Source organism: Callorhinus ursinus, unplaced genomic scaffold, assembly GCF_003265705.2.
Source record: "Callorhinus ursinus isolate GAN/ISIS: 27379988/994484 unplaced genomic scaffold, GSC_fseal_2.0 scaffold10, whole genome shotgun sequence".
NCBI classification, from domain to species: Eukaryota; Metazoa; Chordata; class Mammalia; order Carnivora; family Otariidae; genus Callorhinus; species Callorhinus ursinus.
Window position 1 is genome coordinate 42,523,294 of NW_027397072.1, and position 15,837 is coordinate 42,539,130.

General features: G+C 35.4%; 1 long non-coding RNA gene across 2 annotated transcripts in view; it reads left to right on the top strand.

The window, feature by feature from the left end:
* Positions 1 to 2,799: 2,799 nt before the first annotated feature.
* Positions 2,800 to 15,837, top strand: part of LOC141373507 (uncharacterized) — a 69,230-nt gene continuing 56,192 nt past the window's right edge. For both annotated transcript variants that reach the window (XR_012379572.1, XR_012379571.1), the window contains exons 1-2: positions 2,800 to 2,889; positions 11,202 to 11,402. This is a non-coding gene — a long non-coding RNA (uncharacterized lncRNA). The remainder of the gene's footprint in view (positions 2,890 to 11,201; positions 11,403 to 15,837) is intronic.

The following is a 15,837-nucleotide window of genomic DNA, read 5'->3' on the forward strand; positions in this document are numbered from 1 at the left end:
TTTTTTAGAGAGAGAGCTTGCAGGGGGAGGGGCAGAGGGAGAGAGAGAATCTCAAGCAGACTCCACACTGAGCACGGAGCCCAAGGCGGGGCTTGATCTCAGGACCCTGAGATCATGACCTGAGCGGAAACCAAGAGTCAGCGGCTTTACCAACTGCCCCTCCCAGGCGCCCCTAAATGCATCTTATCTCTTTTTCCAAATACAGTCCGAGATCTTTCCTTTAAATCACTACCATGATCACAGAGAACATATTGCTACTTTTAAGAAGCATGTAAGTACAACATAGAAAGTAAATAGGTGGTTATTTTATTTCTCAAAAGTCCAGATTTAACTTAATCTGGGGCTCTTTATTCGGCTACCGTGCTTCCACATGTTGCAGAGACCCCCTATCTGCATCAAAAAAACAAACAACCTCCCAAAACCACCCCCCAAACCCCCACAATGTTTAGTGCCTGCCTATTTCTCAGACTACATTTTGAGAATGAAGCCTGGAGGCAAGTTTCACCCTACCTTTAATTTAAGTCCTATCTCACCAGTCCTCATTACTTGTTCATCATCCTTTCCAGAATGATAGTAATTAAGACCCAAGAAAAGCAAATCCATGCAGGGAAAATCCCACTACCACTTTAAGGAATGTATTCATGCCCAGTAGCCCTAGTAGCATGTGGACTTCAGAACAAACTAAGTGCAAACTAAGGCCACTCTAATTCCACCTCGTCAGATAACTCCAGTATCTGATTCATTTAAGTGTTGGCATCAGTTAATTGCTTTTTCTCATTCAAGTTATGATTTTCCTGTTTTTTTTGTGTAAAGAGTTATTTTCTCATATATGGATTTTGTGTTCTATTGTTAAGGAATTCTGGGTCTTACTTAAATCTTTAACTGTATCTTTAACACACAGCTCTGGCCTACGTTTGTGGGCTATGGTTCCAACAGCAATTTAATTTTCAGAGTCATTGAAGTGCTATGTTTTTGTGTTTGATTTATCTGGTGGTACTAGGGCTCTCACTCGTCCCTGATCTTCCTGCCTGAGGGAGCAGATGGAGTTTCTCCAGACTGGGCCACCTGGTACCTCAATAAACAGGATAAGAATCTCCAGCCTACAGGAAAGAGAAGCTACCGAGGCCTGGCTGGTGCTTGTTACAGCATCCCGCTTGTTGTCACCTGTCTGTTGATGTTGGAGAGGGGAACTTGGGGCCCAGAGGGAAAAGGAGATTTCCTAGCCTGCCACATGTTATGGTGTGACACACCCTGCCTTTGGGGAAAGGAGAGCACCCCCTGGGCTGTCTGCTGTTGTGTGATCCCACTGCTGATGATGCCTGTCTGCCTGGTGTCTTCATGTAGGGGAGGGGAGTCTCAGACCCAGGTAGAGGGGAAGGAGGAAAGGAGAGAGTTACCCTCACTGCTTAGTGTTAATGGGCTTGCTATAGTAGTCGGAATATCTGTGAACAGGTGGGCCCTAAATTCTAGTCTAATGATTTCAGGGAGAGTCATGAGCAGAAATCATTTTCAATATCACTCATTTTCAATAGGAGTCGTAAACCATGTTCTCCAGTACAGGTCAAATACTGAAGACAATACTGCCTCTGGTACTCTTTTAGTCTCTACTACCATTTCTCCATTGGGTAGAAATTGGTAGAAAGTTATTATGTTATCCTAAGCTCCCAACAAAATTTGCTATAAGATTAAACATAGGGATGGATATTTGGGATTGAAGCAGCAGGTGGAAAGGTTAAGGCTGTTTGTTATATTGGTTGAATATATATATATATATATATATATATATATATATATATATATATATATGGCAGCATATTAAATGGGGTTTATACTGAAAAAAAATAAAGGTTTTCATTTCCCTTTAGGTCTTCCATTAACATTACTGAACAGAGATGGGTGAGGATTTTTTTTTGGAGAGAGAGTGAAGATGGAGGGAGGGGCAGAGGGCAGAGGGAGAGAGAGAATCTCAAGCAGTCTCCACACCCAGCATGGAGCTTGATGCAGGGCTCAGTTCCATGACCCAGAGATCATGACCTGAGCCAAAATCAAGAGTTAGACGCTTAACTGACTGAGCCACTCAGGCACCCAAGGGTGAGGATTTTTTTTAAAGGTAGATTTATGTGCTACAAGAGTTGGATTAATAGTGCAGGTATTTTTCATCTTTTAATATTTGGTGCCATATAACAATAAATGTTATTTTGTCATTAAAATCAAACATGAAAATCAATTCTCCTTCATTTTTTTAATATATTTTTTAAAGATTTTATTTATTTATCAGAGAGAGAGAGACAGAGGCAGGCAAAGGGAGAAGCAGGCTCCTTGCTGAGCAAGGAGCCCCATGTGGGACTCAGTCCCAGGACCCTAGGATCATGACCTGAGCCAAAGGCAGACACTTAACCGACTGAGCCACCCAGGTGTCCCTCCTTCATTTTTTAAACATTGTTAGGGACAAATTATCCCAGTAATTGTGTCTAGGCTTTGATCTCTGCACATCTTACCTAAATTCTAACTGCTATCACCGTAGTATATTCATGGTCCTACATATTGATTGCTTGGATTATGGTGAATTTTATAAATCACTGAGTAAGACGTACAACAAGCACTTTTAATAAGAATTTCAGCATGCAAACTGACCAAGGTAAAGGAAAATTTGAATGACATTTTCACAATCGGATGAGCAATATTTTAGCAAAGCAAAACCTATACTCAGTAGAGAAAGCCTGCACTTCTGTACTTGAAATGCCTTGGTAATGGGATTCACGTTGGCATGGGAACAGTACAGAATGTTAGGCAACAAACAGAAGAAACTGAAACATGTTTCAAATGAACATAAGAAATATATGGCTCGGGAGATGGTGTTAGCATTGGAAAGAACAAAGAATGAATCTGGTGAGTATATTTAAAAAGATAGGGACATACTCAAGAAGAGTCTATTAGAGTCCAACTAAACATACATGAAAAGAATCATAGGAGTAATGCCAAAAGACATGTTAAATATATAATTATATATTTTTAAAGTTTGATGAAAAACAAGATATCTTATGCACTATAAACAATTATAGGATCCAGAAGAATGAATGAGGTTCAGACAGGTCTCAAAAATTAAGAGACTAATTTTGTTGTGGTTGTTTAACTTGTTTTGTTTTTTATTTTTATTATTTTTTTATTTTTTAAGGTTTTGTTTATTTATTTTAGAAAGAGAGAGAGAGAACATGAGTAGGAGGGGCAGAACAAAAGGAAGAGAGAATCTCAAGCAGACTCCACACTAAGCATAGAGCCTGGTGCAGGGCTTGATTTCAGAACCTCGAGATCATGACCTGAGCCGAAACCAAGAGTCAGAAGCTTAACTGACTGTGCCACCCCGGTGCCCCTTGCTTTGTTTTTTTAAATAAATGCGGTGACTTCTATAGAGAAAGTCTGACCCAGAAAGTTCTTGAGAGTTTACAGATAGAGAGGTAATCATAAAAAGATAGTAAGAAAGTTTCCCTGAATGAATTGAGTAGCTACAAAAGATTTAATTAGATATAAAGAAAAGGAAGATTTTTAAGTGAATTTTGAAGTGACAATTATTGTAGATGAGAAACAATTATTAAATATATTATGAAAGAGCAGGTGTCAGAAATATATGGAATTAGGGATCTAAGAAAAAAAATCAATGAACCCACCAGCAACTGAAGGGTGGCTAAGTAGGATCACAATAGTTAGGTGGTGAACTGATACCATAACTTCTGGGTAGAATTACTCTCTTCAGAAGACTGATTTTGGAATGAAATTTTTGACTAAATAGATGTTTCGAATGGACCCAGACTGACCCATTTATTGTCTCATCAGGCTGAGTGTGAGGAAGAGTTCAAGAAAATAAAATGAGGATGGCTGATTTCAATGTTCATGGTTTTAGTTACAAATGCAAATGACAGAATTGCCAAAAGAGAAAAGTAACATTTGAATAATGGCAGAGAATAAACAGAATAACAAATGGAATTGTAAGAATTCTATGATCAAGATAGATCACATTCAACCCACCCCACTTCTACTCAACAATTTAGGATGAATATATTAGAAACAAACAAACAAACAAAAATAGTAACCTGGAAAATGAAGATCCACCATTATCTGAGAATGCAGCCCAAAAATAAATGGTAATTTTCAAATAAAAAAGTAAATTAAGTGGTGTGCCTTGGTGGCTCAGTCAGTTGGGCTTCCAACTCTTGATTTTGGCTCAGGTTGTGATCTCAGGGTCCTGAGATGGAGCCCCATGCTGGGCTCTGCGCTCAGCTGGGAGTCTGCTTGAGATCCTCTCCCTCTCTCTCTATGCCCCCCCCGAAACCCCACTCTCTCTCTCTCAAAATAAATAAACAAATCTTAAAAAAAATAAATTAAATGACCTAGAGAACATATCAAGACTCTTAAAATTCCTCTCTTAGGATTTTTGCTAGTTTTTATTAGAACAGACATAACAGAGGTAATATTTAACAAAATAGCAGCCAACATAAGTCCTTAGATTACAGACCCAGCCTACATTTAAGACTTTTTTTAAGGCAAAGCCAGTCAAAACAATAGTAATAGCAAAAAATAAGACAAAAGTAGAGAATATACTGTTTATTAGAGGCAGAATCAGGAACAGAAAATAGCCCTTGCCTCTTGCATCAATTCTCCATTCCATTTTACGGCATTCTTCATTCAATTCAACACAAATATATTAAGGACTTTTAAAGTGCTCAATACCATGTTAATTACTATAAAAAGTGATATGAAAGAAGATTGGATTTAAATCAGCTAGAAAGAGAAAGAAGTAAAATATAGTTTAAGTGAAAAAATGTGAGTATAAACAATATTTTTTATGGGTAATCAAAGAGGATTTTAGAGATGGTTTGCATGGTTTCCATTTAATGGTTTGAAGGAATAACCTCTGCAACTTGCACCTCTCTTAACTCATTTATTCCATCTAGCAGTCAATAAGTAAATTTCAAAATCATGTGTCAACAAAAATAAGAAGCAAAGGCTCATTTCACTGTGAACCATGTCTGGTTGGAAAGGTAGGACATGGAAGGCTATATAAAAATATTTTCTAATATATATCTTGATTATTAGTCAAAAAATTTTGTCTTAATAAAAATCTATATAATTCATTCTTAGACACAAAGTTACATTCAACATTAAAATATTTAATTCTAAAATAAAACAATTCAGGGGTGCCTGACTGGCTCAATCAGGCATGGGACCCTTGATTTAGGGATCGTGAGTTTGATCTCCACACTGGGTACTGAAATTACTTAAAAAAATAAAAATAAAACAATTCAATGACTTTAAGCTTTTCTCCAATGCAAACACAATGAACTCATATATATTGAAAGTAACTATTATATGTATATGACTCTAGGAGGTAAAGAATTAGCGAGTGTCATTTCTTACCCTGAAAAAAAAAAATATATATATATAAGAGACTTTCAAACACTCAGGTTAAGTAACCAATTTAAAGTTGAGTTCAAAGTTTTCTTGGGCTCATAAATAAATCCCTTAGAGGTATTTATGCAAAAATAGGGAACTTAGTCTTCTGAAGTTTCCATGGGTTCATACTTTTTCTTATTTGATTTTGCTAGACACTGATATAAGGAATATGTGAATTATCTATCCTAGAAGGAGGCATTTTAGTTACCAATATCAATAACTTTACAATTACAAACATTCAATATAGGTCGGAGCTTAATGTTTAGGGGAGGTAGTAATCTTGCCTTTATCAATCCGATTGTATAATATCTACCAGTTTAATAGTGGTATGGACCAATCTTTATGTATCAAACCCCAAATTTCAAAGGGCTTGAGGAAGGAAGTAAAACTGACTTAGGACTCAACTCATAGCTGAAAGAATGGAAGAATTTATATTTGCAGCTGTGCTGTGTTGTTATCAATATCTGCTGGGAAAACACTCTGACATTTTCCCTGAAATGATTAGCCCATCATCTTCCTACAAGTGGGCTGGAGGCCCCCAAATAGCACATTTACTCTGCATTAAAAAGGTTGTTATGTAACACAGAGCCTCTAACCATAGTCTAATTTTCCACTTCAAAGGTATGGAGTAAAAGTGTCACTGCTAATTGTGTCTTAAGTTTGTGTTTAAAAGGTAGGATGAGATATTTTAAAAAAGAGAAAAATATTTAGTTTTCAATACAAATAACATAATTTTCAATCACATATTAAATGATGATAAATGATAAATGATGCATTTTCTTACCTTTATTTGTAAATTAACAGTCTATAAAAATATATAGCCATTATTTAGGAAGAGTTAGATGTTGTTAATTAAAAAAAAGAACAGAAAAAGCACCTTGCAGTAATTTTTAAAGTTACATTTATCTCGCTATATCCTTGCTTTTCTTTTCTTTTTCTGTCAAAATTTCTTCCTGTTCTCTTTTTGTGTTTTTGTGTGATAAAAACACTTACCATAAGATTGACGGATTGATCTATCTAGTTATCTATTTAATCTCATTTTTTAATCAAAACTCTTACTGTTTGAGAATATGTCCTTCTCTTTAAATTCATGTAAATACAACCACTCAACCACTACACTTTCTCGTTTAATTCAGAACCTTTTTGATTTTTTTCCCCCTGAATGGCTTATTATCAGCCAATATTACATTATATTGCTTTGCAATTCAAATTAATCATTTAATTTTAGATAGCATGTAGGTCATGATGACATGATGAGTTGTACAGGCTACTTTTGAAATTTGTATTTAAACCTGTATTACCTAAAAGAGATAAAAATCATTTTTTTAAAGATTTTATTTATTTATTTGACAGAGAGAGAGAGGGAGAGAGCACAAGCAGGGGGAGCAGCAGAGGGAGAGGGAGAAGCAGGGCAGGGAACCCACTGCAGGGAACACTGAGCAGGGAACACGGAGCAAGGGAGCCCAACACGGGACTCGATCCCAGGACCCCAGGATCAGGACCTGAGCCAAAGGCAGATGCCTAACCGACTGAGTCATCCAGACACCCTAAAAATCCTTTTTAAATAATCAATATAAACTGTGCTACCTGTGTAATTAACATTCCCTTTTTCATGTAAATTATTTTATCAGTTAGGATATTTGCCTGCAAGTAATAAAGTATCTTATTAAAAGTGGATTACAATAAAATGTACAATTAGTTCACTTAAGAATATGTCTGAGGTAGGTATTTCTGGGTTATTTTCAACTTCCCATCCTCCATCCTCAGCATATCAGTAATATCTCCCCTTGTTCACATAATGCTGCAGAAATACCCAGCATCAAACCCACCTGAGACACTGTCCAAAGCACAGGGAACAGAGAGTTCTTTTTTTTTTTTTTTTTTTAATTTCTCTGGTTTATCATGAACCATCTTTTCTAAAAGACTTCCACCACACAGCCCTCTCAAGATAATTGGCCATGATTGAGTCTGAGAGCCAAACTACAGATACAAGGGAGCCTAACAAAGTGAGTTTGTGGTATATTTCACCTTTATTGTGGGATATTGGTTCTGTTAGCTATAAGGGAGTAAAAAGTTGTTATTGGATAGACAATCAACACTGTCTGCCATAATCTTCATAAAACAATGAGTAAACTGAGGCTGAGAGAGATTAAGACCAATCATAGAATAAGTTTTTAAAATCAGGTTTATTTATATCCAGTTTTGTCTTCCCACATCACCATTTTACGCTCCACTGTGTTAATCATAACATCAAACCTAGGCAAGAACAAATGTGTGTGCTTAGCTTGTACAAAGCAAAATTAAAGAAATACTTTCTATCTACCTTTAAAGCTTTCATACAACAAAGAAAACAGACTTTTTTAATTGTTACTATAATCATTAGAAGATGTACCAATGAATAAAAGTTACAGATTTACGGAATTGGATTTTAAGTCATCCTATGGATATACAGAATTTTCTTTCAGTGAAACAAACTGCTTTAGTTGCTACCAAGTTCTACATAACTGTATTTTTCAAACAACCCCAAATAAAAATCCAGTGCTAATTCAATAATCTCCCTCTATAGTGTCTTTACCTCTTCTACTTCAATGACCAAAGTTTCTATATCCATAGCTACAACATGAATTTTATCATAATTTTCCATGCTTAAAAGAAAAATCTATGATGTCCTTCCCCCTTATTTTTACAGTTCACTTGGTTCCTTATCCTTTTAGTCTTCCTATACTTTGACCCACGATTTTCTTCAAAACTTCACTGTTCCCTTGAGTGCATTTCCTTTCCTATGCAATCTGTATAGTATCAGCCAACAATCCAATAATTCTGTTGCTAGCCCTCCCCAAAGCATTTCTCCTTGTTTTTCTGCTTTATATTCCCAACAGAACCTGAATCCCTCCATCACAGAAGCCATTTATCCTACATAATATAAGAATTGGTTCCTGAACACCACTGGAAAAAAAGCATTTGACTATACAGGATGATTCAATTTCAATCATTAAAAAATGTCTGGCAATAATTTTACATCTCCAATAATTGTTTCATTCCCTAAAATATTATGAAAGAGAAGAGAGAGGGAGAGAGAAAGAGAGAAAGAGAGACAGAGGGAAAGAGAAAATAATGTAGTAGTTGAAAAACACTGACTCTAGATCTAGACTTCCTGGTTTTAAATCTTTGCTCTGGAGGCACCTGGGTGGCTCAGTTGGTTAAGCATCTGCCTTCGGCTCAGGTTATGGTCTCAGGGTCCTGGGATCGAGCCCTGTGTCAGGCTCTCTGCTTAGTGGGGAGTCTGCTTCTCCTTCTGTCTCTCTCTCTCTCTCTCTCCCCATCTTGTGCTCTCTTTCACACACACACACACAGACACACACACACACACACACACACACACACACACACACACTCTCTCTCCCTCTCTCAAATAAATAAATAAAATCTTTAAGAAAATCTTTGCCGAGCAAATGATTTATCTCTGTATGCCTTGGTTCCTCACCTGTAAAATGAGGCATTAATAGTACCTACTTCAGGGGAATGAAAGTTCACTAATATAAAAATGTTTAGAAAAATTTTGGCACACAGTAAGTTCTCTTTGTTAGCTTTTTAAATTTTTAACCATTTAAATTGTAAATTAAAAATCTGTAAATTGAATATTTTGTTGTTGTATCTAGTACTGCTACCTTCTTTTGGTAATAGTACTTCTTTTCATGCAATGATAAAAGGCAATGCCAATCACAGCACCTGCTTTTCTAGTCCACAGGCTATACCATTATTCTTCCATAGAATATCTGTTACAACCAATACAGCTTCAACTTCTAACACAAAAGTCCAAACAACAGTGTCCTACACAAAACTAGACTATATTTCTTGTCCATAATACTCCAAGATACCCAGTTCAGCATTGCTATGACACCTCCATTATATTACTGTCTCACTCTTTCTAATCTGAAAGTTCTTAGACTTCAATCTCATATTCTAAAAGATCTGCTTCAGTCTCTGTTATCTTGATCATTTTTGGTGAATTGATGTTTCTAAATATGCAGAGATAATATAATCTTCTTGAAAATTCTCCAACTCCTTGCAGTCTCCCTATGTTAGCAATCCAATCTGTACTTAGTCTTATCCCCTTCTCTCCAGCCTCAGTGGTGAGGAGGGTTGTCTTGTGAAAAAAAGTTGTTTCTCCACTTGTACTCTAAATATCCATATTCCCCCCCCTTTTATGGACCTTCATCCATCAATTATATTCTCCCCTTGTACTTTCAAAGGGTAAATTTCTTGGTTCTTCCCAATTAGGAAATAAAGGGGCTTCTATTTCTCCTCTTTGTTCTAGCAATCATTACTTCAACATCTCATGTTTCCGTCTTAGCCATTCTTCTTTTTGAATTAGGAGAATATATTCTCCCTCATGTTACTTAATGATTCACAGCAATCTGGTTGCTACCTCCATTATACATTGAAAATGTTTTTCTCAAGAAAAGTCATCAAAGATTCTAAAAGTGCAAAACTCAATCATACTTGGATTTCTTATTGTTTTTATTGCTTTTCACTTCTAGTCTATTGACCTCATTCTTGAAACTCTTAACTTAACCTCTGCATTGTTTTCTCTCTTGAGCTCTATCCCTTCATCTGCTTATATATTAAAAGGGGATGTTTACTAAATTCAGACTTCTGCTTTTTTCTCAAGCCTTATGCCTTTTCATATTCTCTCATTAAATACCAAGAGCACTAGAATGGAATCTTCTTTCAGAATCTGTATAGAATCCCTGGTAAGAAGTTATCTAATAAATATTTTTCTCAGGGAAACAAAAATTAATGAATAAATCAATCAGTCAATCAACTTTAAGGAAGATATTGTTTTTATTAAGTGGGAAGTATTATTAGATTAGAGTTATTCAGATTTTTTACAGAAATCTGACAAATGTGTTAAATGAGAAATGGGAAAACAGTAAAAAGTAATAATACTAAAAAGACAAAACTCTGGGAAATGAAGTAAACTGGAGGACTCAGAACCTTTCTAAAGGGCATATCTACTGAGCACCAAATGATTATTTTCATGTGGAATACCGAGACTACTATTTTCATATTCTCAAATTTTTACTTTTGCTTTTTCAAAAGAAGTTAAAAATGCATTTTTTTTAATGTGGACAATCCCAATATCCAAAATATGGGCCAGGGTATAGTAACATGCCTTCTAGACAGAGGAAGCCTATGGGTGACCACATTTCAACCAATAATATATAGATTATTAAAGGATATCCCAATGCTAAAGTGAATGAAATTCTTAAAGAGGAAGAAAAGGGATTTTAAAATCTAAACAGAGATTTTTAAAATTGAATTAAAGTTAGTTGGACATATTATTGCCAATCTAGACAGATAAATCAATAATTGATATTTTTATTGATCAATCGATTTGGATAGATTTAGATGCTCACTTAATTATTCCCCACTTCTTATTTTTATTACAAAGCCTACTACACTTAAAAAGATAAATTTTGCTTAAGGAATATGCAAGTAGCAGTCACTGTGATTGTTTTACAAAACTTAGGGCATCTATTCCCTACTAGGTATTAGTGATACAGTTGCAGAAGGGTCCTGGGAGTGAGGGGACAATTGAGCCTCCTCCCAGGTCCAAGGGTTAACCTAATGGTTCTAAACATATCACAGTGATCTACTGGTGTCATCCAGGTGTAGTAAACCAATGTAGTGAACTAACTCAGACTAATAATACGCTAGGAAAATTGTTACTTGTTCTCTAACTGCCCAAGGTCAATCTCCATAACCTTCTGGAAGACACAGTAGCACATTCATGCAAATGTTTTATCAACTTGAAAGAAGACAGTTGTGTCATAAACCTAATGTTGTAGAAGGCTGTGCAAAGAGATCAAAGGACAGTGAGAACTTGATGCTATATAGGAGAGAGTGAATCTAACTGACCCAAAATGAATCCCTCCTTCTGGACCATTCAGGTATGTGCATCACTAAATCCCTTTTATATTCGATCTATTTTTTGGGTTAGGTTTTCATTATAGGAATATCCTAATTGATAACAGACTGACAAATTAAATTGTTTCTCTGTGATATAGCTCTGTGATTTATGTAATTTGCTGAGTTATCCTGAGCGGTTTAGTTGATAAACTCAATAATGCATTTAACTGAATGAAAAGTCTGAATGATTTAAATATGGGGTATAACTGGCTAAATGTCAATATTTTATACCACATCCTATTTGATCTATTCCCACAGGCAATTCTAATGTATATGATAAAAATGCACTCAATATTATTTAGTTTTAGGTGTAAACATTAAAAAAGAAATCATACATCGAAGCAAATTTTAACAGAGCTAAAAGGTGATTTAAATTCCTGATTAGAGTCTTATACACTCCTCTTCACCTTAACAGCCCTTCCCAGCTGGGACACTTTTATTCTGCATCTCTACTTGTCAAATGGGGGGGAAGGGGGGAAAGTATGTTTGACCCAAAATATGCCACTTTGGCATGTGGATTATTTTGAGCTGAAGACAATCAAGGCTCAACAGACTCAGAAAGAGCTGTTTGCCTTCCCTTTCACCGCCTAAAATAATTTAGATAAAGCCCTGTACCGAGAGCTAATACTAAAGATAACTTTTTGTGAAGAAGATTTATCTGCATGATATGGCAAGCATTCATTTACCAAACATTTGTTCTTCTCATCTTCCTGTGAACTGTCTTCCTCCCCTATGAGGCCCCAGACCCCCTCCCTGCTTCTTCTTAGCTCTGGATGGCATATAAACCTCAATTGACTGTCTTTGGCACTCTCATACATATGAAATTTGTTTTTTCCCTATTAATCTGTCTTATATCATTTAATTATTAGACCAGCTAAAATGCCTAGAAGGGAAGAAGGGAATAGCCTTTGACCCTACACAAACTAAAATCATGTATAAAGGCCCAACCTAAGTCATAATTCTTCCATGAGACTTTTCCAGTGATAATGCATCTCCTCCCTTCTTGATCTTCAACAGCATCTTTATTATAGAGTCCACTTTTACCATGAGTTTGAGTTGTTTTTTGAGGCCATCTCTCATTAGCTTGTGCTGGAAAGCAGAGACTATGCTTGTATCATTGCCCTGACCATACTTAATGTTGTGCTTACTTTATAGAACCTGCTCAATCAAAACAGGTGGGACTTAGCTAATTTGAGGTTCATGATTTAAGTTCCCCAAATGATTACTTGACTCACCATTACAACTACCCTCTATAGTTTTATGTTCCATACTCTTTTTCAAAAACCTGAAATGTTACAAATTATTGTGTTGTCAAGTCATGTTCACCTGAATCAGAGATCTTGCCAGTAATTTACCAGCATTTTAAAAGATAGAGGTAATACTGAGGCACCGATGAATCAGGGAGAAGTCCAGTACTGCTAATGCAGCTCCCCATGCATGTCCTTTCTCCTGGCATGGGGAAGTGCAGTTTAACGTATGAGGTCTTTAAACCTCATATGAGGTGGCTACGTGACTTATGCAAAAGAGAGCAGCTTTTAATCACAGAATATATTAATTTTGTATTCAGATCTTTACAGAACCTAATGTTTTCTGAGGAATATGCCCATTAATCATAGATTCCTTGTTTGTTTACTATAAATAGTCCCAGACAGCCCAGGTATACCCGGCTAAAAGTGTTCCCTAGATATAAGCTCTCCTATTAGATTAAAACATTAGCTTTTCTTCTAGGAAGCCTATCATTAACGTGTTTACAATGAGATTTGGTCAAGCCACCTTAACTCCCCTCAACAACCTGAGACATTCCCCTTAATGACTGATTAAGGAAGAGAATAGATTCCACGCCTATTAATAACTATTTCCCACCCACAAACTCCAGATACCTTCTCCCCAGTAATAGTACATTTTCAGACAGTTTCCCCAAATTTATGCCAAGAAGACCAATATGGATTTAGTGAAAACATGTAAAAAAATGATACTAAAATTTGTTTTAAGATCATATTTATATGATACTAGGCTTTGAGATTTAATTTCAATAAAATAGAGATTATTAGTTTGTTTTAAATGTGACAGATATCTGAGAAGCTCTAAAGACATGGAAGATTTTTTTTTTACTAAATACTCGATATTTTAATTATTCATAATAATGGAGATTAATAATTCAGATTCATATGTAACTGATACTTTGTGTCACCGTTTGCCCATTTTATTCCCTCTCTATAAAATGTTCTTCAAGAGTTCAAGAAAATAGGCTTTTTGTTGCGGTTAAACATGGATTCTGCCAAGCCTTTCACCAGTATTTTTTCATCACCTTATTATTCCTACATACATAATATCTATACTGTACATCCAGTTATCAGATAACATCTCTGCACTCTACTCAAAATACTACTAATAAATATAATACTTGAGCACAGCAAATTGGCAAAAATAAAAAAGATACAGAAAGAGTCAATAAATGTCAAAAACCCCAGTTTATTCTAGCCTCCCTTATATTTAAATTTTTCTGATTATGATTGAATTCCATTTCTCAAATTTTGTCTAGATTTCACTATATTTGATCTCTCTTATCTAGCTAATACATGAAAACTTGGTTTTCATAAAATATGAGTGGAGGAGTTAAGTATAAGCCTTCATTTTTTTCTTTAAATTTTGTTTGTTTAAGTAATCTCTACAACCAATGTGGGGCTCCAACTCAGGACCCCAGAGATCAAGAGTTGCACGCTCTTCTGACTGAGCCAGCCAGGCACCTCTAGCTTTCATTTTTTTTTTAAGTGATGAAACAATGTGAGTTGAAGAAAATGTAATTGTTTCTAATTGAAAATCATTATTAAAGTGTGACATTAAACTATGGAAATCTAGAAGAGAGGTATGCAGTAAAGAGCTATGAAGCTACTTCAATCTAATTTCTTAAATAAATTTATCACAAAAGAATACATTGAAACCAGCTTTTTAAAGCCTGAAGTTGAATGAAGCTGAGAGGGACAGCTTACATGATAGATGGCTAAAAAAAGATTTTAAATGAACCTGGCAATCTGTAATACCAGCATGGAATGGAAAAGGCAAGTTTTACAGAAATAAAATGTAAATATCTGAATTAAAAATCAACTTTGATTATGGTAGCATTGGGTGAAAAGGCCTAGGATGGCTCGGGTGAAAAACATCTGTGGGTGTTGTGACATTGGAAGTCTAATATAATGAATGAAATGACTTCCTAACATGCAAACCCAAACAGAAGCTGCATTAATAAAAATTGCATTGCTTTTATGATAGAATATAATTTTCAAATTATTTTGTTCTAATCATTTGGTTTTAAGATTGTCAAAAAATACCTGAAGTTCTTTTTTCCAAATTAAATAATCCCTACCTAACAAAGACAAAAAAGGGTGTTTGTCCACATAAAGTTGGCCAGCATGGTAAAATGATGTAGAAATGTTTAAAGGAATCTGAGATATTCAAATATGTTTATACCTACTTGAGGAACTACTATTATATGCAAGAAAACAATTTTTCATAGTATTTCTCCAAGAAGCAGAGCAGCATGAGAAATTGAAACCTACTAGTAATCATATTCCATTACAAGGGGGAAAAATCAAGTAATTACAGCTAGCCTTGATAGAAATGCATCACTTCAAGAAGGACATTTTGTCATCACTGTTGTTTTTCAGTTACTTCAAAATAGATAAATCAAAATATAAATTTCTTTTGTGGTTGTTGTTGATTTTATTTTTGGATTATCAAATCACAGGCACAAGAGCATTGCTTATATGAGTGATAAGTACACAACTCATGCAGCCAAGGTCGAATGTTAATGACTTCTTGGTCATATACATCCCAAGAAGGCAGGGTCCATTAGTCATCTCCCAATGCTAGGTCTATTTCATTCAGCCTGAAGTATTGTCTCTGCAGACTAAAAATAATATCCTTTTTTTATTACACAATCAATGTGTGTTAAATTTCTATGATCTGTCCAAAGAGACCAACATTCTTAGAGCAGATTCCTTGATTACCGATGTGGCAAAATAGGTCATTGCATTAAAGAAATAAATTATAAAACTTTGTGCTAAGTGTTGGGAATATATGCTCTAATGCAAGGTTTTATGAGGGTAAAAGAAAAGAATATATGACTAGCTTTCTCTAGAAAATAATTTGTTTATTAAAACAAAATCAGCACTATACTAATCTCATCCATACAAAGAAGTTTGATTAAACTCCCCCAATATAAGTACAATATATTACAGATTATCTTTTTTTTTTAAAGATTTTATTTATTTGCCAGAGAGAGAGAGAACACAAGCAGGGGGAGTGGCAGGCAGAAGGAGAAGCAGACCTGATGCGGGACTCAATCTCAGGATCTTAAGGATCATGCAAAAGATATGGGACTTGATCCCAGAACCTTGGGGATCATGACGTGAGCCG